The following is a 25,503-nucleotide window of genomic DNA, read 5'->3' as shown; positions in this document are numbered from 1 at the left end:
CCATGGGCCTGGTTAGGCCCAAGGCCACGGGGGGATGGGCAGTCTCAGATCTGGCCAGCTGAGACTGGCCTAGCAGTGGAGGGGGGAACGAGGAGCCCTGGGGGTTTTGGGTGCACCCTCAGGTGGGGATGGGATCTTTCTGGGTCTGTTTTGGGGTTCTTCTTGTCACTGTGTTTCTAGCTCTCTGCACGCACTCACTGTTTTCTATCTAAACTTTCCATCACTTTTGCAATCTGTTTGTCTGAGTCGTTATTTCTGCGCGTGGTGGGGAGGGGGTCTGCCCCAACCCATTACACCACGGCAGTTCACCACTGCAGCACACAAATTCCCTGACTGCTAAATAATAGGTAGAAAAGGGAGAGGACTTGTACAATTATTGTATATAGGAATTAGATAATAATTAAAGGTCTATATCTCTCCACATCTTTCTGGTCAGTGCTTTCAATAGAAATATGAACAAGTCATGAAAATTGTAGCTATGTTGGTGCCAGAAATGAGGACATAAACAGGTATCTTCAGGAGAAAGATATCTGCTATGGTGCACAATGATTGCATTTCTAAGGCCCATAAAATTGGTTGAATGACGCTAATAATTAGATCTTTGCATCTTGCTGTGACAGAGCAGATTACTGTAAACTGGGAAAAAGCTGACAAAAGTGGAATGACTTTTAAAAATATCTGTGTATGTGGTTCAAATTCAGCAGACCTATACCACTTCCTGTTCTCAAGGTTTGCAAAGCCACCCCCAAAACTGAATACCAATTGACCAGGCACGTATGCACTTCACTTCAGACACTAGTCAACATTTTAATCAGGCACAACAGTGTTCTAACACATCCTGATAATAAACGCATGAAACAAATATCAATGCTGATGTGTTTCTTTGCAAATCATTACATAGGTATTTGCAGCAAAGCATAACAAATCTGATAACATCAATTTTGTATTAAAAATAAAAAAGCTACATACAAAAAGTAAACAAATTTAATTTGACTGTAAGACTAAATCAAAACAAATAAATAGCAAATAAGATAACTGGTACCTAAAATAAAAAAGGAAAAAAAAAAAAGCAGGAATCATGTCATGGCAATATTGTGGAATGGTTTTAATATATATAATAATTTTCCCTACATATATTTACAGGAGAGTTTTTTAATTTGAAATTGACCATTGCTAAACTTCATTTAATGTAGTAAGAGAAAAATAAAAGAGACCCTACTGAACAATAATCAGATGCAAAACCTTATTCCTGCTGTTTAAGAATATTGAAGATCCTTTACTCCTTATAAATGAAACAGATATCTCTCATATAAAACTTCAATATAGGAAATCAGTTTAAATTACTTTGACAAGGACATAACTTCACTAACCAGAATTAGGCTGGCTCATGCATTTTCCAGTTCTTTGTGTGAATGTCAATTCAAGCTCTGCACATGACTGATAAATCTCACAATAGCCTACCTTTCCTAGTAATGATGCCTTAGGCAAAGCCTGTGTGGACAAGAAGAAAGGTTTAAATGCTTAATACAATTTCCTAAGTATTCTTATCTCTTCCCTTAATAAGCTACCATATTGTGAGACTTTCAAACCAACATAGTTTTCAATACTCCTTGTAAATGTATAGGTTATACTTAACTGAACAATACTGCCTTTAAATACATGAAATTATCTCCACAAAACATGCAGCAAACAAAAAACTCCTCCCCTTGCTAAAGTACTTGTCTGGTATATTTGAATAATAATAAAAATCTGAAGATGTTTCACTGTTCTAAGACATTAATTATATTTTTTATCAAAACTAGAGACTATATGCTTTGGATGTGCTTTCTTTTAGTTTGGATTTTAAGATAGATTGTACAATGTACCAGTTCTTAGGACCAATATAATAATTTTATCGCTTTTTTATTTACCCTTATAATCTCATAGTACTCATTCAAAAAAAGAAGCAGGGACAAAAATAAAATAAAATAAAAGAAATCACGAAAAAAGGGAGTTCCAGTTCTATACATAGAAAGCCAATCTTATATCTTTCCCCCTGTCTTTTCCTCCCTCTTAGTGGGGCAGAAACCTGTCTGTTCTGTACTGTTCCTTTAAATTAACGTGTTGTAATATTTGAGTGTATGTTTCAAATTTTCTTAATTAATAGTTCAATTTATAGTTAAACATCCATCACCACAGTAATTCTAGTGAATTTCCACATCAATAGCACATTTTAAGGACACATACAGCTCCACAGTTTTCTGAATATCTCTTGAGTACTTTTATATCTTATTTTAAAGAGAAGTAGGAGCTCATCTGACATTTGGTCGGCAGATGATGTATACAGCAGCCTTCAATATGTGTTTAAGAAGTACAAAGATTCTTGGAATAAACACTGTAATTTTTATTTTTAAACACTCATGCTTTTAGCTCAGAAACAGAATTCCATCAGAGGAGATTCAAGACAGCAATACTATTACTGTTGGAAATACAGGCTTCCGCTGAAAAGTTAATTCATTTTGGGAACATGTTCAGGAGGCATTGGTTATGGCTAGATACTGCAAAATCTCCATAGACTTCTTATTGGTTTCTTCCACAGATTTCTTCAGTCCCTCTTCTTCCACAGGGACTTCTCATATACTCCACAGACGTGTTTCTCCTGCATGACAGTTAACCTCTGTTCTCTCAGGGGTAAAAAAACTTGTAATTTGTGGTCATAGGAACAGGAAAGATGCTTTCACAAATTTCCTAACATTAATGTTGTTTGTTTGTTTGTTTGTTTTTCCTTTAAATGGAGGCTTTTCAGGGCAGTTGTGCAGCAAGGCGTTTGCATTTTGGCGAGAAGATAGACAATAGAATTTAGTAGCTATTCAGTGATTGAATACAGTACAAATCTCATAACTTTAGAAAAGGATGGCAGATGTCTTGCACAAGGAAAGATTCAGGTGTAGTAGATGAGGAAGATGATAAAATAACAACTTAACCTAGCAGCTTTTGTCATGTGTCTACAATTTTACTGGGAAGGTATCCTGGAAATTTGCCTTAGCAAAATTCAGATAAACAATGTGCCAACACCTATGATGTCTTGAATGAAGTTAAAAGTCTTCTTTTTTTTTTTTAACAAATGTAGTGATTTGCTCTTTACTTCAGAAAACTAATTTTAACAGGTTTAGCCAGTCTTCTGTCTGATAAATTATCCAGTTCTCATCTTACTGAAAGATGGGATGAATGCCTTTTTCTAATACATTGAATGAAAGTGTTACTTTAAATCATAAAGTACTTAACGGTCATGTTCCATAAGGTCCTGCTCAGCTCACAGCAAAAACTGAATAAAAAATAAAATGAGGAGCGGTGATGCAGAAGTTCAATATATTCTTGCAAACTAGGGGTATGTTTGCTTTGTCTTGTTAAATATTTCTTAAGCAATTTTTAATTGACAACATATGTTGAACATCACATAGTAATGTGTGCAAAGCACTTTACATCTGTCATAGCCTCCTGAAGCTAATCCCTCTTTAATGTGCTAGCTTTCTTTGTATTGCTGCAGGCTTTGTTTCTGTTTACTATCCTCCAAAGGAAAGAGAAAAAAACAAGTCAGCTGTCACTGCGAAGAGGCTTATTTTACAAAGGTTCTAATTCTATTAATCTTAAGACTCACAATCTGCTAAGAAATCATTATTACAAGGGACAATGACTTATATAGAAAGAAAAAGTCAAATTCTGTTTCTTTCAAGGTGAATTGCATACTTTGAGCTTCTAGAAATATGATTCAAAATCTTACAGGCATTTCATCTTTCTTTTGATTTTGCTTTATGGGCAAAAAAAAATAAATTACAAACTTGAATACTTTGATTTTATTTTTTTTTCTGCAGTGCTGAACTTTCTGTTGAATGTGAAATTTATCCCGCTACCATTTTGGTGACTTTATAGTAGATCTATTTCCACAGTACTCTACACAGAGATAGTCTTTAGACTCTGCTTAACTTTAAACCAGTCTGTTCTTCAAGGACAGTCATTACTTGTCCATATCAACACATCAGTATTTGGGGAAAAAAAGACATCCAAGCAAACAATTATTCTCCTACATACATAACTTTTGAGATGTAGGCATGAAAGCAATATAAAGTGTAAAGTTTAGTATAGGAAACTTTTAATATTTAAAATTATTTCTCATTTGTATTTGATATTTATAGAAATCACAGTATAAGATGTAAAAGGGCTTTTCTAAGAACTTGCGAGAAGAGTATGCCTGAAAAAGTCATTAGAGGAGGAAAACCACATAGAAAACACCTATCTTGCAACAGTTTAAGCCATAAGTAAAATAAGACAGTATAGAAATCAGTCTAATTATTTTCAATCTTGTATTTCTTGGGAGGGGAGGAGGGGAAAATGAGGCATTTCAAAATGCCTAGGAAAGTAAGACTCCAAAGTATGAGGAGAGGGTCTTTTAAAAATAGACAATAATCTTAGAATTGTTTGACTGTGATGTGAAGTATTCAAAGAATTTGGAAATTTCAGGAGTCCTGTCTCATACCAACCTTCCTGGGAAGCAGCTAGATACTAAGCTTGGAAGTCATTCTGTCTTAGAGAAACTCCAAGATGTTCAGTTAGGCAGGATACCAAGAAACCAGTTCAGTGAGGCTAGTTTTCATTAACTGATGGGATTCACCAAAACTAAAAAACAATGTGAATTCAACAAACTGTAATTCTCTTACAGGCAAAATTTTACTGAAAATCTCCTGATCTGACACAGAACAGCATCTCAAAAATTCCTGAGACAAAAGTATAAAACTGCTAGTTACTCATAAGGAGAAACACTGCTTAAAAAAAAAAAGGAATAAAATGTACTAAGTTTGCTTCAGTTAAGACCAAGTGATATTCCAAAACAACACAATTTACACAGAGACTCTAAAGAACTGCCTCTAAATTGCAATTTATATACTATATCTGGATACTTCATGATGTAATCTTGCACATTGATGCCATGAACTGGAATTCCAGGAAAGAAAACAAATAAACAAGCAAGCAAACAAACAAACAAAAACCCCTCCACTTCGAAGAACTTATTTTTCTCACCTACTCTTTCTACACTAGTGATTTTTTGAGGATACTTTAATAATCAGAAAGCACAAGATGAAAAAAAAATGAAATTAAATAATACAAAAATTAAAATATTCTAGCTTATATTGGGCAAAATTTATTTTGGAGCTGGATCATCACCTTTTACTGTATGAGAATTATTGAAATCTCCAGGCAGATGGATAATAACCTTTATAGCAGATAACAGTTAAAAGAGAAGAAAGAAAAAAGAAAGAGTAAGGAAAATTTGTAATGGGAGACCTGGTTACAAAAGACATGGAAAATACACAAGTGCTGAATGCCACTTTTGCTTCAGTCTTTACTAGCAAGGTATTAAGAATCACAGGCCCCAGAGGCATGGGAGAAAGTCTAAAACAAGGAAATTGTATAAGATAAGCAATAGAATATATAAGCAATAGATAAGAATAGATAAGCAAACTGAACATACACAAAGCTATGATCCCTGATGGCATGCACACATATGTGTTGAAGTAGTTGGCAGATGTCATTGTGAAGACAATCTGAATGATTCTTTATCAATTACAGTGGCTGGGAAAAGTGTCTGTAAACTAGAGGAAAGCAAATGTCACTCTCATTCTGAGAAAGGCAACAAGGAGGACCAAAGGTCAGCTTCCCCTTGGTCACTGGAAATGTGACAGAACAGTTAATCTTGGAAACCATGTCCAGGCACATCAAAGACAAGAAAATCATCAAGCATACTCAGCATGGATTCACCAAAGGGAAATCATGTTTGACAAACTTCTGCAATGAAATTATTACCTTAATAGACAAGGGCAGAGCAGTGGATATTTGCTACCTGTACTCCAGTAAGGTCTTTGACATTGCCTCACATAAGATTCTCATAGAGAAGCTGTTAAAGTACAGGCTTTATAAGCAGTGAGGTGGATTGAAAACTACATGAATAGTATGGCCCAAAGTGTGAAGATCAGCGGGAAAAAAAATCTAGCTGGAGACCAGTGACTAGTGGTGTACTCCAGGCACCAATACTGGGTCCATTCCTGTTAAACATCTTCATAATGATTTGGATGATGGAACAGTCTGTAACACAAACAAGCTTGCAGATGACACTAAACTGGGAGGAGTGACTGATATGATGGAGGGTAATGCTGCCATGCAGAGGATCTCAACAGGCATGAGAAATGTGCTGACAGGAGTTTCATGAAATTCAACAAGGGGGAGTGAAAAATCCTGCACATGGGAAGGAAGAATTCCAGGCAGCAGTATATTCTAGGGGCTAACCAACTGGAACACAGTTTTGCAGAAAAGAATTTGGAAGTCCCAGTGAATGCCAAATTCTTCACGAGACATCAGTGTGCCTTTCCAACAAAAAAGGCTAATGGTATTGCGAATAACATTAGGCAAATTATTGCTAGTAGGTTGAGGGAGATGATCTTTCCCCGTTACTCAGCGCAAGTGAGACCACATCTGGTGTACTGTGTCCAGGTCTGAGCTCCTTAGTACAAGAGATACATGCTGCAGAAAGTTCAGAAAAGGGTCACAAAGATGATCAAGGAACAGGACCACCACACATAGAAAGAAAGGTTGGAAGAGCTGGGACTGTTCAGCCTGGAGAAGACAAGGCTCATGGGATATGTTGTCATTGTGTATAGTATGTATTAGTATGTGAACAGAATGGAGCCAGGCTCATTTCAGTGATGCCCAGTGAGAGAGAATGAGAGGCAATGGGCACAAACTGAAAGACAGGAGGTTCTGACTTAACATTGGGAAAGGTTTTTCAAGTGAATGTGACTGGGCATTAGTATGGCTTGCCCAGAGATGTTGTGAATTCTCCCTCAGAGATAGTCAGAAACTGTCTGTACATGGTCTTGGACAGTCAGGTGTAGGAGGCCCTGCTTGCGTAGAGAGGCTGGACCAAATGACCTCCAGAGGTCATTTGGAGCCTCAAGCATTCTCTGATTCTGTAGCTGTGATACTGTAATTGTGCATCACTTTGAGATAAAATGTATTTCTGATGTGTTGCAATGTCATCACAGGTTGAGCAGTAGCTTTGTTTTCTATGATTTCTTAAGTGAAATAGCTTTCCCACTCTGAAAACAAACACACCCCTTAACCACCTTTTTTTGGGGAAACTTAGGTGTTTGCCTAGACTTTTCCCAGTTTTTGCTCAGTACTTCAATATGCAAAGTGTTTGGCTGGGCTGTTGGGTTTTCATACTTGCACTAGACTGCATTCTTTTCTTAAATTTTGTTAAAGGGTCTGGAATTATATCTAGAAAATGTAAGATCTATCCTGAAATTGGAGAGATTACTGCTACTGCTCTTATAATGTGTCATTTCATATTATTGCTTCAGTCTGTCTACAGTTTTTCAATGATCTGTTTTGTTTGAAATGAAACAGAACTCTGTGTGGAGAGTGTAAGAATACATTTCTTTGTCTTAATCATACCTGTCTTATTTTCCTTTCTCTCTGCAACTTAAATAAAGGAATGAATGTGTTAAAAAATCTTATTGCATTGGAAGGTTACAAAAATTTATGGTAGTGTATGCAGTGCTATCGGGAATTCAATGGGCCCTCCTACCTGAGAAATTACACTTCACTGAAGTGAATGGTATTTTTCAACTACCAGATATTTGCTTTAAGGAGTGAATCCCCCTTGGAGGGAGGAGCAGAAGAACAATATGAATAGAAGTTGTGTTAAAGAGAGCAGGTGGAAGACTAAGACTACAGTTCCACATATATTTCCTTTGGAAGTAAAGCTAATTTAAGAGGTCCTCACTACCTATAGAAATGCACACATCTTGAACCCCCATTGCTTGTTCTCATTCAACACACTCCCTTTTGTGCCACTGAAAACATTTGTAAGGCCATAATGTAGAACACATCCCTGAAATGAACTGCATTAATAAAAGAGACTCTGAGGTTTGTTATTCACATCAATGATTCAGTTTACAGTGCAGCAATTCAAACAGCGACCCTGCTATATTGAAGAAGTGATGAATTCTGGCAGAGGGGCAGGAGATGAGCAACTGGTGTTAGAAAAGTGGTATTTAAAACTGTCTTAATTTCCACTCATTTTCATATAACTTGCTTTCCACTATTCACTGAGCTTACTTTCCCATGTGTCTTACAGCAAAGGAAGAAAGAAAATATCCAATAAGGTCACATAACGAAGCTCAGAGATTCTGATTTCAATTAACTTCTCAACAAGGAAGGAACACAATTTTAGTCTTCACATTTTAACAAATTGTATTTCCATGATGATTATTAGTAACAGTTTCTAGTATGACTTCAATGTGACGTTTTGTGATTTGCTTGAATCTAAATTACATTAATTATTTCTGCATCATTTGATAACTAAATGACACTAATATGAACAATATATTTTAAATATGCTTATAATTAACTTCCTCAAAAATATTTTACACAAAATGCCACATAAAATGCCATAATATGTGAATTAAATTTAAAAAAGGATGTTATCTATTTTCTTATGTAATTTGTGTATCTACATGTATAAAGATAATTTAATATGAACTTAGGAAAAAAGCAACAAATTGCTGCCTTTATTCATTGTTACTTAAATATAACAAAGATTTTTTTTTTTTTCCACAAATACAGACTATGAAACAACAGAATGCAAAGATGTTAAAGATGGAGTAAAGTCATGCAAATAGAAAAGCAGCATTGTCATGACCTTATGTTAAGGCTTAGGGCTGGGTCAGCTACTAGATAATTCAGAGATGCTCTCTATTACACCCTCTCTCTTCCCACAGGGGAAGAGAATAGGAAGAAAGGAGATATTGATGGGTTGGAAAAGAAAACTAGACATGTTTTAATGAAAAAAATTAGCAATACTATGAAATATGTACAAATATATATAAAACTAATATTGATTCCAGCCCCCCGATGGCTATTACATCACTGTCAACACTGATTTTGTGGACAGACATTAGGGAAATTCCAGAATGAACTGAGAGGCAGACAGGAAATGAATTCAGGAGCTGGATTCTGGAACTGAATTCAGGAACACATACTTCTGAAGTGAAGGCAGAATGGGTAGTGTCCTCCTTGAATGACAGTCATTGTGGAAGAAAGATTAACCCTTGCAATCTCTCAGCCTTGAAAAGAAAAAGAAAAAAAATTAAAATTAATGTGAGTCCAGAATTCAATCTACAGAAATTCTTCAGTTTAACAGTTTTCTTCCTTGAACCTCTTCCAGCTGCAGACACCAGTTTTGCTCAAAATTCTTCTAACATGCTAAACATGTGCAATGAGTTTTCAGTTGTTTCTGTTTTACATACCCATCGTACCTGACAACTGACATTTTGTACAGATAGGTGTAGACTTATTCCATGACTAATGAAAGGAATTACTATGTTTTCAATTTATTTTTAGATAACCTGTATTTACCTTATCTTTCCACTTCTTTCTGGTTACCGGGCAAACAAAGTTGCCAAAAGAATAAACAAATGTTTTAACACCATCTTGCTGAGTGCTGTGAGAAATGCTGCTGATTATTACTTTTTTATAATATCAGAAATGACACTTCCCTGAAATGTAGCACACACCCAAGAGAGATTATGTCTCCTAGTGCTGATATTAAGACAATGTGATCCTATGCTATATGAAAAAATACAATGCACATTTGTACCTGGATCTTCCCCAGAAAATGCAAATAGTTGTTATGGTAAATTTTCTTGGAGTTATAAACCCCATGAGACATATCAACAGGATATGCAAAAGCGGGTCAGAAACTACATTTCTGATAAATATGAATAGAATAGAATAGAATAAACCAGGTTGGAAGAGACCTTCAAGATCATTGCGTCCAACCTATCACCCAACACCACCCAATCAACTAACCCATGTAACCAAGCACCCTGTCAAGTCTCCTCCTGAACACTTCCAGTGACGGCGACTCCACCACCTCCCTGGACAGCCCATTCCAATGGGCAATCACTCTCTCCATGTAAAACTTCCTCCTGACCTCCAGCCTGAACTTCCCCGGGCGCAGCCTGAGACTGTGTCCTCTTGTTCTGGTGCTGGCTGCCTGGGAGAAGAGACCAACCTCTGCCTGTTTACAACCCCCCTTCAGGTAGTTGTAGAGAGCAATAAGGTCACCCCTGAGTCTCCTCCTCTCCAGGCTAAGCAGCCCCAGCTCCCTCAGCCTCTCCTCATAGGGCTTGTGTTCCAAGCCCCTCACTAACTTCGTCGCCCTTCTCTGGACTCATTCCAGCAAGTCAACATCCTTCCTAAACTGAGGGGCCCAGAACTGGACACAGGACTCGAGGTGTGGCCTGACCAGTGCAGTGTACAGGGGCAGAATGACCTCCCTGCTCCTGCTCCTGCTCCTTCATAAGAAGGAAAACAATGCAGAACTGGAAGCGTTTTTCAATTCAAATATACTTTTTGTAGTGGTTTTTTTTTTTCCTTTTTTTTTAATTTTATTTGAAAAATCACAAAAAATAGGGGAGAGTTTAAGCTTGAAAAATCTTTAGAAAATGTACTGCAATACCTTAGCACAAGGACTAAGCTCCCTGCTCCCCCAACACAAAAGTGAGGGGAAGAGTGACAAACACAACACAGGGTTGAAGTGAAGAGATAAGAGTTTAATATAACATGAGATATCATAAACACAATATATAATTACCATAGCTAATAATTTAATAAATGTGGGAATATAATACATGATTATCTTATCTTAGCCTAGCTGGAGAACCACAGTGAAATACACAGGGAAACAAAAAACAAACAAAAAACAAACAAAAGAAATAAAAGCCAAACCAACAGAACACCCAAAGCAGCTGACCCCCAGCCATTCCACCACCATGCCTGCAGAAAAAGCCAACACCCAAGAACCCAGAATCCAAAAGCAGCAAGTAGAACAGGAAGCTTCCCATGTTACAACCTGAACTTCAATCCCATGATACTTTGGTCAAGTTAACACTTCCATTTTTTGAAGCTGGGATGACTGCAGCATGGTATGAATAACAGCAGCAGGTTCAACTCAATCCATGACACATACCCTTCTGGTTTGGGGGAAATAGAATAGAATAGAATAGAATAGAATAGAATAGAATAGAATAGAATAGAATAGAATAGAATAGAACAGAACAGAACAGAACAGAATAGAACAGAACCGGTATCCTTCTATGATCAGGTGACCCGCCTAGTGGATGTGGGGAGGTCTGTGGATGTAGTCTACCTGGACCTCAGCAAGGCCTTTGACACTGTCCCCCATGGCAAACTCATGGCCAAGCTGTCAGCCCATGGCTTGGACAGGAGCACACTGCATTGGGTTAGGAACTGGCTGGAGGCTGAGCCCAGAGGGTGGTGGTGAATGGTGCCACATCCAGCTGGCAGCCCGTCACTAGTGGTGTGCCACAAGGATCAGTGCTGGGCCCCATCCTCTTTAACATATTTATTGATGATCTGGATGAGGGCATTGAGTCGATCATCAGTAAATTTGCTGATGACACCAAACTGGGGGCAGGAGTTGATCTGCTAGAGGGTAGAGAGGCTTTGCAGAGGGATCTCGACAGGCTGGAGAGATGGGCAGAATCCAACAGCATGAGATTTAACACATCCAAGTGCCGGGTTCTGCTCATTGGCCACAACAACCCCATGCAGTGCTAGAGGCTGCGGTCAGAGTGGTTCTAGAGCAGCCAGGTAGAGAGGGACCTGGGGGTGCTGGTCGATGGTAGGCTGAACATGAGCCTGCAGTGTGCCCAGGTGGTCAGCAGGGCCAATGGCATCCTGGCCTGCATCAAGAACAGTGTGGCCAGCAGGAGCAGGGAAGTCATTCTGCCCCTGTACACTGCACTGGTTAGGCCACACCTCGAGTCCTGTGTCCAGTTCTGGGCCCCCCAGTTTAGGAAGGATGTTAACTTGCTGGAGCATGTCCAGAGAAGGGCAACGAAGTCGGTGAGGAGTTTGGAACACAAGCCCTATGAGGAGAGGCTGAGGGAGCTGGGGTTGCTTAGCCTGGAGAAGAGGAGGCTCAGGGGTGACCATATTGCTCTCTACAACTACCTGAAGGGAGGTTGTAGACAGGTGGGTCTTGGTCTCTTCTCCCAGGCAACCAGCACCAGAACAAGGGGTCACAGTCTCAGGCTGCGCCTGGGAAAGTTTAGGCTCGAGGTGAGGATAAAGTTCTTCACAGAGAGAGTTGTTTGCCATTGGAACAGGCTGTCCAGGGAGGTGGTGGAGTCACCATCGCTGGAGGTGTTCAGGAAGAGACTTGACAGGGTGCTTGGTGTCATGGTTTAGTTGGTTGGGTGGTGTTGGATGATAGGTTGGACACGATGACCTTGAAGGTCTCTTCCAACCTGGTCTGGTCTATTCTATTCTATTCTATTCTATTCTATTCTATTCTATTCTATTCTATTCTATTCTATTCTATTCTATTCTATATTTTTCAGTTTGTTATTTTTAAAGTCATTCATGTCACAAGTAAATTTTGGGAAAGTTGCAGCTGATTGAGAGCAGAGTGCTCATTAAAATTGGTATTTGATAAGGAAAGCTGGCTTGCACACTGAATTATTCCTTTGAGCATAATCAGAAAGGATTTACTGTCATTTTAGGAAGCCCCTCCTTAAATAAATATACCTTAGAGCAGTTAGCTTTGAGTTCTCATGGACAAAAAAACCCTATTTTATCTGTTTAAATTATGAAGAAAATAGCAAAAATATGTGATGTCAAAAGACATATAAATCTTTGAATGTTGTTAGCAAGATGTCTTTGGGTTTTGAATTTGAGGCCTTTTTTGCTGGTTAGTGTGCAAAATCTTGGGAGGAAAGCATAGTGAACTAGAGACTTTTCTCACAGCACAATTATGTGAAAAAATGGGATATTGAGAGAGTAAGAGTGTTTTGTTTATTCTCAATTTCAGAGGAAAAGGTGACAAAATCTTTTGTAAGAAAAATAGATTCCTCTTATACTTTTGTTTTTCTTTTAACCATAAAGCCCCTTTTCAGGTGTTAGTTTAGATGTTTGTGTACTTGATACAAGTTCTTGAATCTCCCATGTCTGGAGAATACTTACTAGGATTGTAGCTTCTTATGATGTCCACATGGTAAGGGAATCCTCCTGCCCAGATCCCACATTTCCCTCCTGCTTCAACAGCCTTCTCTTACATCTCATTCTCATAAAATCATGGAATCATTAAATCTGGAAAAGACCTCTGAGATCACCAAGTATAACCGTCAACCTAGCACTGCCATAAGCACTAAAATATGTCCCAATGTGCTACATGTACATGTTTTTTGAACATCCCCAGGGACAGTGACTCTGCCGCCTCCCTCCAACCATACCAATGCCTGATCATTCTTTCAGAAAGAAATTTTTTGTAATATCCAACCTAAACCTCCCCTAGCTATTTCCTCTTATCCTACCTTGATAGGTTGGACTCAATGATCCTCGAGGTCTCTTCAACCTTAGTTATACTGTGTTACTGTGTGATACCTTTTGATAGGGACAAGAGTCAAACACCCACCTCACTACAACTTCCTTTCAGGGTAATTGTAGAGAGCAATGAGATCTCCCCTCAGCCTGCTCCTGACTAAACAGTGCCCGTTCCCTTAGATGCTCTGTTCTCCAGACCCTTCACCAGCTTCATCCCCCTTCTCTGGACATGCTCCAGCAATTCAATGTCTCTCTTACAATGCGGTGCCCAAAACTGAACACAATACTTGAAAAGTGTGAAATTGTCAGTGCTGTGTAAAGAGCCAATCCCTTCCCTACTGCTGCTGGACACACTGTTTTTGTTACAGGCCTGAATGCTGTTGGCCTTCTTGGACACCTGAACACATTGCTGGAGTTCAACCAACACTCCCAGGAACTTTTGAGCTAGGCAGGTTCACAAGCACCCTTTCCCAAGCCTGTATGTTGCTGATTTTAATTTAGTTCTGTAGCTTATAAGAGGACTAAACATGAAGCAGGCTTGAAACAACAAAGAAGATGTACAGGATCATGAAGCTGAAAAAAGGGAGTCAGATTTTCTTTTTTTTCAATATTAGGAGATCAGCTCAACCATCTGCTCCAACCTCACATTATAGATCACTTCCTGGACAACTGCACTAAATAACTGATTGTGAAAGTTTCCCCAGGCGACAAGATTTGCTTGCTATCATCCCTAGCAAAACATTTTCCTCATGGTTCGTGACCAATAAAACACACTGAGTTGTTTTTATTTTTGTTGAGTGGGAAGAATGGAGAAATACATGTGCTTATAAATGTAAAAAATGCTTTTACAAAGACTTATTATCCTGATTAACCTCATAGCAACCTCATTAAAATCAGCCTACTAGAAATAAGGTGCTATTGTGCCAATCATGCAATGCTAATGGAGTTTAGTAGTAGATTAATAAATTGCAAAGCATCATATGTAGCTCCACCATCTAGCTCTGTATTTCCTGACACACAAAAAAGGTAAGCGTATCAAATACTAATTGAGTGCCTGTTTGCAATTATTACACTTAATTTCCCTGACTTTTTAGGACATAAGCTCCTATTGCCAACTATCTCCAGCTGTAATATTATATATCAATTTATTTGAAAAAAAAAAACATTACTTGCTAAATCAACTTGTTTAAAAAGCTGTTCTAGCTCTTCAGAATCTATCCAATAATTAAAATTAATGTTGCTTAATTTGAATTAAGTGACAGTTCTTCATGGGTGGGTGGTTTGTTGTTTTTTTTTGTTTCTTTGGGTATTACAGAAGGTATTTGGCTGCTTTTCATAAATCTGGTACATCACAGTATATTACCTTAACTTTCAGTGTGTTTAGCTGGAATAGAATAAACACAGTTACACTGATATCAGTTCAGATATCAATCATATGAAAAGAAGTCATAAAAAACAGATTGGAGAATAATTAGTTTGGTCTCCAAATATGTTACTCCCCAAAGATAATTAGATAGCCAATAATTACCTAAATCTTTATTTAGGGTGTCACAATACCTGTTTTTGTTTCATCTCCAGCAACTGTTTATTTTCTTTTTTTCTTAACTAAATTTATCTTTCATGTTTGTCTTTGCTTCTCTTTGTATTTCAAATTTCTTTTGAAACTTCCTCTATTTGTATACAAGGAAGAGAGTTTTCTCACTGTATGTAAGACAAGACGATGATATTTTGGACTCTACATGCCATGTTCCATAAGAGATGGAAATGTTCATCCAAAGCATAAAATAGCTTTCATCACTGCTACATGACTAAATGGACTTTCTATTTATAAGTGATCACATGTGTAAATGTTCATGGACTTTATGAAATAAAGGAACTTTTACATTCAGTTTATTTGTAGAGCAGAAGACTGTAAAGGTAGTTTTCGTCAAGATGGATCAAAGCAGACCTTCTGAAGAGCAAAAGTTCAATTGTATTTCCACTAAAGTGCTCTCCAGAATTATTTTTTATTTTAGGGAGAAGCAGGTGGTGTGTTTTACTTTACAATCTGCAGAAATAACTCAAGAAGGTGAAAGTCTGCAATAATGCTAAATATGTTAACACCTACAGAACCATTACCAAGCTTAACTAATGACAGCTATAACAAATATAACTGGAAAAGAAGAGAAAAAAATAAAATGACAACCATACCTTTTTTTTCCTGTAATTTGTAGTATATGTAGTTATTTTCCTATTATCTTGCTTTACCTTTACTATTTAATTCATTTGTAGGGGAAAAGAACAAGCTAAAGCAGGAAATGTATCTATTCCTAACTTGGACTTATGTTATCCATTTGATAGGCACTGTTGCACATTAAACTTTTACTTCCAAAAGAGAAGACAGGCTCCATGGTATAATGTTTTATGTATAAGTTTTAAATCTATGTCTGAATTATAACCAAGAAGAATAATTTACATCGTTTTTAAAGAATGCTGGAAACTCATGAAACGCACAATGGTATATATGGTCACTCACAGATCTATGGGGGAAAAAGTCATAATAATCCTTACTGGTTTTACATATAGACAATGTCACCTATGTGTAATTTTCTGTTGGAACTAGAAATACATAGTACTCAGTCTTATCAGATAATTAAAATCTTGTTCAAAGAAAAATAGCTGCTGAAACCAATCTCATTGCAAGTTTAAATAGTCATTTAAGCTAATATAAATCAAAACAAACTAAGAAAGTACTGTCATCATTGGTGAAGTTATGAAGCAGAGAAAACATATTTATGTTTTACACATTTATATCTCTGTCAAAAATTTTAGGAGAGTAAAAGTTGCTGGACTAAAAAATTAATCTTTCATAGTCATCCCATGATGTGTCCTACTTTTTTTTTTTTTATAATTATTTCCTCCTTTCCCTGTACATTTTCACTTGTGTACAAGAGTCCTAGCTTGCTTGGCAGTTTTGTCTTTATGAATGAAGTATCAGTAAATATATGAGTTGACATTTTCAAATAATTTAGAGTTGCAGTACTAGTTCTCAGTCCCTGGACTTAAAACATTGTAGAAACATGTTCACTTTTCAGTTGTTTGTTGCAGTTATGAAATCATCTGGAATGAAAATCCATGTGTAGCATAGTTCACTTTAGACCCTCCCCATTGAAGTAAGATAGATAAAGACAGTCTTGAAAGGATCTGATTCCTCCATTTCTATGTATTCCTCCAGCCTGTGGATCACACCATACTTCCAATCTCACACTATTTAAAAAATATTTTGTCAACTAAGTTAGGTAGTAGAGACATAGTCTGTTTTAAAAAGGCAGTATGAATGCAAAACATTCTGTACTACTTTGCCTCAGAACAAAAGTTCCTTATCTAGAGTAGATCCATCTGATGTGGCCAATACAGTCATGAGCTATGTATATATTATATACATAATATATCCTGGTCTAGCTTTGGCCCATATGAAAGACACACAAAAATGCCTGTGCATGAGTGAGAACATAACATTTGTCTGGGGCCACTTCTAACAGGCTGACTTGTCCTGGTAGGAAAAAATATGATGTGCGACTTAAACCTAGTGTAAAGACTGGTCACTAAGCTACTACATTTTGCAGTACAGACACAGAGTAATTCAGGTTACATCATATATGATTTTTAACATATTAATTTAGCTAAAGGTATCAGACTCCAAACAAAACATTCTCTCTTATGCTCATCAAATGTCACACTATATATTACAGAGTAATATAAAAAATGCAAATCAGAAATTTCTTCAAAAAAATTTTGTGTGGGGGTGTGTATTTCAGTCTTCTTAAATTCATCTATATTCATTCAAGGGGGCTTGGTTTTCAATTCTACACACAGATGAAGCTTTATTCCATACAATTATCTGTTCCACTGTTAATTTCTATGCCATGCAACATGTGTTATAAAAAAATATGAAACACATTCAGAATAATTAATTTTATTTCAAGAGTCTAAACAACTGAAGTTTGCTCCAACAACATCATTTTGAGAAAGTTAGGTAATTTCTTAACTGTTGCCCTGATAACATTAGATGACAATAAATAGTTAGCTACGATCACAGAATCACAGAATCAACCAGGTTGGAAGAGACCTCCATGATCATCAAGTCTAACCAATCACCAAACCCTATGTAATCAACTAGACCATGGCACTAAGTGCCTCATCCATTCTTTCTTAAACACCTCCAGGGATGTTGACCCCACCACCTCCCTGGGCAGCCCATTCCAATGACCAATTACTCTTTCTATGAAGAAATTCCTTCTAGAAATCAAGCCTAAACTTCCCTCTACACAGCTTGAGACTGTGTCCCTTCATTCTGTTGCTGGTTGCCTGGAAGAAGGCACTAACCCCCATCTGGCTACAGGTAGTGGTAGAGAGAAATAAGGTCTCCCCTGAGCCTCCTCTCCTCCAGGCTACACAACCCTAGCTCTCTCAGCCTCTCCTCATAGGGCTTGTGACCCAGACCCCTCACCACCTTTGCTTCCCTTCACTGGACACAGTTGAGCAATTTAATATCTTTCTTGAATTGAGTGGGGCCAGAACTGGACACAGGACTCAAGGTGTGGCCTAATCAATGCTGAGTACAGGGGCAGAATGACTTCACTGCTTCTGCTGGCCACACTATTCCTGATCCAGGCCAGGATGCCACATGGAAGCTGGCATGGCACAGATGAATTAATTTTACTCTAAACAATCATGAGTTTAGAACAGGGAAGATCCAATATATTATCATCTTTTTCTCTCACACTAAAATATTCTATCAGTTAAGGTTGCGTATCAGTTTTGCCTGAATGTAAAGCTGCTCTGAGTTTTCCCAAACTGGTCTTGTTTTTTGGAATGACGTGAAATTAAACTCTGGCCCTGCATGAATTTGCACATATATTTAATTTTAGGTACAGATCCATGGCCTGGTGCTATTTGAATGAAACATGATGCTCTATTAAGGCTATATTTTAGCAGAGCTGATTAATTCAAACTAAAGCTCCTGCTAATCCTGTGCTATTTCTTGTATTTAAGATATCTCATGCTAGCTAGCTTAAATACTGGAGTATAACAATGTGGCCCTCATTTGCTCCACATAGATGTAACTGTCACACATTGGGAATGGAAGGAGGGTTCTTGTAGAAGCACAGTGAGATAAATCTCCAAAACTTTTGAATATTCACACTTTTAGTAGGTACAGTTTGGAATGTGTAAGTTTAATACCAGACCCTTTACATAAAAAAAAACATATATTATTGGATTGTATGAGTATTAGTTTGTTATGTAAAGATTATTTTAGGCTTGCAAAGAAATAGAAACTAAATCTTCTTTTATGCTTGTGAGTATTACAAGAAAGCCTTAAAAGTAAGTTCTATGGCTTCCAGATTGTAACTGGACTAGAAATAATTTGATGTTCTGGCATATCTAGGATACCAAAAGAATCAGTGATCCTTAAAGAAAAGAATGGAACATGATCATGTAAAACTAGTATATGATTCTTTTTAGCTTTTAAAGTGTGACTGATATGAATCAAGATCCCAGGTTATTTCTGAGTGTTAAGCTTTCTAATTTCCACTTTTGTTTGTTTCTTTTTCTGCCAGAGAAGAGGTTCCCCTGCAGCCTGTAAGGAGGCCTACACCATAACAAATATCTACATTGATGCCTGTAAAGGACTCAATGTTGAAGCAGGTGGATGTTTTCTGAAGATATGGCCATGCTAGTCAGAGGAGTCAGAAATTAAGTAGCAAAGCTGAAATAGAGTGATAAAGGAAAGGTGTTGTTTATTTTTTTTCTTTATTTCTTACTTTCCCAACTATTTTAATTGACAACAAATTAAATTAATCTTACCCAAGTCAAATCTGTTTTATTAGTGATAGTAATTGGTGAGTAATCTCCCTGTCTTTATCTCAATCCACCGCTATTTAATCTCATTTTCTCCTATATCGTGTTGAGGAAGCAAAGTGAAAAAGTGGTTTGGAGGGTGTCTGGCAGCTAGCCAAAGTCAACACAACACATAACAATACTATGACTGACAATGTAAATTTTAAGGCTTATATACCAAAGTAGATAAGCAAGCACATCTAAGTTTTGAAACGGTGAGAGAGAAAACTTGAGGTTTCTGAGAAACAAGCTCCATTTACTGAAGAAATTCTAACAGCCATTCTGAAAAGAGATTTGGAATTGTTAAAGTTGCCAACTCTTCATGGGTCATTTAGTTAAAAAGGCATATTGGATGTTTAGATGATCACCCTGAGATCAGAGCATCAATCCAAAGAAATTTTAGTACACCATGAGGCACTGCTCTGAGCTGTACTGTTCTATGTGCATTTCCAGAATGGGTATTACCATGTTCATAAGTTGTTTTTGTTTTGTTTTGTTTTATGAAGGTAAGCGTATGGAAACAGACCTTCTGGGTAAAAGGGATTTTGAGTGAGCCAATTCTCAAACTCAAAGAACTGAGAAAATATAGATTTAAATACTTGTGTTACTATTTACAGTGATTTTTTTTCAGTTGATTAAAAATGACGATTATGTCTAGATGAAACCCTGGTAGCACTTCCCAAATCCTGTGTTTCCTAAATGTTGCTTCATAACTGTTTACTATGCTTTGTTCTCTGGTTTCTCCTCCCCAAAACATCCAGATTTTCCCAGAATGGAAGCCTCAACTTAGAGGCCATCTGAAAGCTTTGAAATATCCCCAGAAATATATTAGACAGCTGAAAAGAGCAAAAATGTGTCCCCAGTCAGGTAAAAGCAAATAAAAGTAAATAAAAAATGTTAGCCTCTTTTGAACTCTGTAATAACTAGCTTTACACAGTAATTGCATTGCTATTTCTTAAATAAGCCCTAAAATATGACCAGTGTAATTGGCTAAATTTCATAGTAATGTTTAGGCTATTATAATGATGACATGCATGTTGATTTCATGCATTCTTGATGGGAAACTCAATAAACAATGTTACATAGAGCACATTTACCTAGACACTGCTCATCACTTCTCACTCACAAACGGCAGAATGAAAGTAAAGCAGTGGAAGAGCAAACAATTGACACCAAAAGAATGCAAAAAACCCCTGAACATAACAAAGAAGGTTACCCTACAGCAATTTTTTAAATTATATTAATGCATACAGTAAGACAGGATTGGCACTGGTGGTTGCTAAATGACTCCCAGACATTCTCAGAAAGATAAAGCTGTAATCCAAAAGAACCTCCATGTAGATTTTCATACCTGAATTATGTATACTGTAAAATAAAGAGTACAATCAAAAATTGGAGGAAAGAAGCAGCATATAACTAAATTTGAGCTGGCAATATTCAAGTGTCACCAAACTGATGAGTAACAAAACTCACCTCCTTGTCACCCCCATTCCATATATAAATAAAAATAAAAGGCTTTTGAAGTAACAACACAGAAAATGCAATAATCAGATAATAATATTCTGGACCCATGCCAGAGCAGAGACACAGATGAGCAAATGCAGTCTGTGGACAATCTTCCCTGGGACAGAGGAAAAAGAGTTGAAAAGCAAGAAAGAGTGGCAGAACCAACCCCAACCTCTTTCATCACCTGTCACCTCACCAGAGTGTGATCTGTATGCACACAGAAGAGAGGCAGACAGATAAATATAATCATCACCCTAAGACTGATTTTTTAAATAATAAAACCTCATGTACAGGGGAAAAAAGAAAGATATTATTCTGCTGCCTTCCAAAGGCATATAATATGCTTTAGCAGCTCTGTACCAGTTTCAGGATTCATGCTAGCGTTCTGCTAAAGCATTTTATCTACCAATAAAAATTACTATAAATTGAGGGCATCATTCAGCAAGGCACACTAATCCTATAGATTTAAATATGCATTGTATTATATTGCTGAATTGGGCTAATTAATCCTTGCACTGCCTGAGGGGAAAAAAAAAATTATAAAAGGACTATGGTTTAAAATCAAATTTGGTATTTTTCTCAAGAAATATCTGTTCTGTCCTACAGAACAGATGAAAAAATTCTGCACTGTCTGACATATGCAATCAGGATTTTATGAGGTATTTTGAACCTCTGAAATGTCAGTATCTAGATATATAGATGGAAGAAACCAGACAGATTATATGTCAGCTTTTGCCTTTGTACCAGCAGAAACACTTTCCCATTTAAATCATGAAGAGCTCACTTTACTCATTTCCTGGACATTAAAATATAGTCTGATGAGAACTACTTAATTTTCTTCCTCCTCTTTATTTTTTTTTAAAAATCAGAATTCTTGTTCTCTGCAGTCTGAGATAAAATGGTTCATTTTGCAAATGCAGCTTCAAAAAGAAATCATGCCATGTTCCTCTTTTATAAGCAGGATTAAAACATACAAAAGTGAACTAGTCCTCTAAGTGTACCACTGATCTCCTAACTGCTAGCTGGGAAATATGTTCATTGTTATCCCCTCATCCTTGGTTCTGAGTGTACAAAAGTATTTTGCATAAGTAATATGTATTAAAATGTCAATAAACCATCGGTGGTATTTGAGACTTAGTTAGCATTTTTATTGAGCTCTTGTGTTAGCATTTTCAGAAATGGACTTTTATTAATTACCAATTTAAATCCATACTTTGATACCACAGGTCACTATTAAATGGGTCATTTCAACATTAATAGCTCTTAGCAAGTGCAATACTTCAACTTCAGCAGATTTCACTGTTAGTAATTAAAGTGTGCATGTACCTCAACCTATTTATCATAGTAACTAGACAGATTAAGACATTTACAAGATACTGCTCTTGATAAAAGACAATACTCTACTTCGTTTCTGTTTTCAATAGCACTTTCATTTCCCATAATCTAGTCTAATTAAGAGGAACCAGTTGTTTACCTGTCAGAGGAAAAAAATTAATTTTAGATCTCAAATAGAAACTAGAGATACAAAATTGTTAAATTCTCAACTCAACTTGTTTGTGTTTTTTTTTTTTTTTTTAGCTGTTTTATGCTGAAATTATTGTTCTGTTATTAGAGTGCTACCTTGTATCTCTCTCTATATATCACTTCACTACTTCTGCTGGACACATTATTCCTGATACAGGCCAGAAGGTTGTTTGCCTTCTTGGCCATGTAGGCATATTGCTGGCTTAGGCTGGAAGGGACCTCAGAGATCATCTGCTCCAATCTTCCTTGCCATGGGCAGGAACCAGTGACTAGGGGAGTTCCTCAAGGGCATATTCTGGGTCCACTGCTGTTTAATATCTTTGTCAACAACATGGACAGTAGCATTCAGTGCACACTCTACAAGTTTGCTGATGACACCATGCTGTATGGTGCAGTGGACTCACTTGCTGAAAGGTATGCCATCCAGAAGGATCTTGACAGACTTGAGTTGGCAGAGTGTGTCCAGAGAAGGGCAACAAAGATGGTGAAGGGCCTAAAGAGCAAGTCTTATGAGGAGCAGCTGAAGGAACTTGGATTGTTTAGTCTGTAAAAGAGAATGATGAAGGGAGACCTCATTTCTCTCTACAACTACCTAAAAGGAGATTGCAGTGAGGTGGCTGTTGGTCTGTTGCTCCTAGTATCAAGTGCTAGAATGAGAAGTGGTAGACACGAAATTGTGCCAGGGTTGTTTCAGGATACCACTATGATAAATGTTCCTGTTTCTCATTATTTTGAAGTTAATTCAATAATGTTAGTTCAATATTTGAAACATGTCAAAGGACAAATTCCATATGTCTCAGAGATAAAACTAAAAACCTAAGACGCTCCTAGAAAATATCCCATCTTTCCATCATGAGACAGTACCTCCAATCTACCTTCTTCTGTTTTTGAGGAAAGTAGAAAACTCCAGCTTCTATCTTGACAGGAAAGATGTTATATCACTCCTTTCCATTTTATCCAGAGCTGCCCTTTCTCTTTTAACTAAGTCTTTAGAAGGTGAAATTATCAACAGAAAAAAATACTCACTCCTGAGTGATTATTCACTTCTGTTCTCTTGCTTCCTTTGAGTGTGATGTTTCCACAAATCACTGACGTCAGAAGCATCGCAGAAAAAGTCTTTTTAACCCCTATTAAAAATAATTAAGCTCAAGAGAAACTAATCCTTTGATTAGGAAATACTTTGTTCAGATTGTAACTTGTGCATAGTTTTCAAAGTCCAGTGTAGAGCAGTGACTTTAAACTTCACTGGAGTTGCTCCTGTGAATCAATAGTCTGTAATGAACATTGACTTGCCTTCACTAGAAGCAGAAGAGGGCTTTTTTGGCTGTTTGCTTCTTAAACCCTTTGATTCCTCCAAAGATAGTAATAACACAAAAAATATCTGCTCTCCATTAGATAATAAAAAAACCAAGGTCAGTATTTCTACCTTAATATGTTAGCTTTTTATTTTCACCAAAGTAATTTATCAAAATTATAGAATTAATAGATATGGTGAATGCGCTGTAATGTAGATGCAGTGACACTATTTTTTTACAGAGGAAAGGAATATCCACAGCCTTGTTAAGGCTTTTTTTTACACTGTCATTAGAAAGATAATCTATTGTATTAATAACTAGTTATGTAATAAGGAAAATGGAGCAGAGTTAAGTGATTTTAAGAGTAGCATGGGCTGGTAACACAAAAGCTATGCTGGTATTTGTGTCCTTCAGCTTATCTGTGAAAAACCTAGAGCAGAAGGATGAGTGGTGACATGACAAATATGGTTGATGATGCTAAATTATTAATAACAGATAGAATTAAAACTGAAAGAGCCATAAAAGAATCGTAGTCACATGAAGAACTGTATTTCTAACTGCACATGCATTTTGATGGGCTTTAACTTTGCTTTTCATCAGGCAGGTGAGAGGTGTGTATCTGAAGATAGGATAAATCAGTTCAGTATTCACCTGGGGTCAAAAAGGTAAATTGAACATCAAAAAATATTAAAAACACAGAAAATAACAGAAATAATAGAGAAAAATACTGTGTCACTGATACTTCTGTGGTATTCCTATGTCTCAAACATTGGATACAGTTCTGGTCACTTGCTGTCAAGAAAGAATAATCAATATGAAGAAGAATACTCAGAGATTAAAAAAAAATAAAGCTTCTGTAGAAAGAAAACTTAGACAATACAAGACTCATCAGCTTCAAAAAGCAGGTGTTGGGGTATCGCAGTATGACATTAGAGGTTGGAAGGGAACTCCAGAGATCATCAGGTCCAACCCCCCTGCCAAAGCAGGATCACCTAGGGTAGTCCACACAGGAATGCACCCAGACAGGTTGTGAATGTGTCCAGAGAAGGAGGATGCACAACCTCCCTGGGCAGCCTGTTCCACTGTTCTGTCACCCTCACTGTTAGGAAGTTTCTCCTCATGTTGAGTGTTCAAGCTTGAATCCATTGTTTCTTGTCTTATTAGTGCACACCACCAAAAAAAGATTGGCCCCATCCACTTGACACCCACTCCTCAGATATTTATAGACAGTGATCAGATCCCCTCTCAAGTCTTCTCTTCTCAAGACTAAACAGCCCCAGAGATCTCAGTCTCTCTTCATAGAGGAGATGCTTAAGTCCCCTAATCATCCTTGTGGTGCTCTGTAGGGCTCTTTGCAGCAGATCCCTGTCTCTCTTGAACTGAGGAGCCCAAAACTGAACACAGTATTGCATGTGTGGTCTTACCAGGGCAGAGTAAAGGGTGTGAAGAACCTCCCTAGACCTGCTGGACACACTTTTCTTGCACGCCAGGATACCATTGGCTCTCTTGGCCACAAGGGCATGTTGCTGTCCCATGGAGAAATTGCTGTCCACCAGCACTCCAAGGTCTTTCTCCATGGAGATGCTTTCCAGCAGGGCAGCCCCTAACCTGTACTGGCACCTGTTGTAATTCCTTCCCAGATGCAGGACCCTGCACTTGTCTTTATTGAACTTCATGAGGTTGCCTGCACCCAGCTTTCCAGCCTGTTCAAATCTCATTGGATGGCTGCACAGCCTAATGGGATATCAGCCATCCCTCCATTTTTTATTATCAGCGAACTTGCTCATTGATAAAGATCTTCAACAAAACTGGACCCAGTACTGACCCCTGAGGACCACCACTGGCCACAGGCCTC

This window comes from Melanerpes formicivorus, unplaced genomic scaffold (assembly GCF_026170545.1).
Source record: "Melanerpes formicivorus ecotype bairdi unplaced genomic scaffold, bMelFor1.0.p_v2 SCAF_1, whole genome shotgun sequence".
NCBI lineage: Eukaryota > Metazoa > Chordata > Aves > Piciformes > Picidae > Melanerpes > Melanerpes formicivorus.
Note: the sequence above shows the minus strand (reverse complement) of the source record.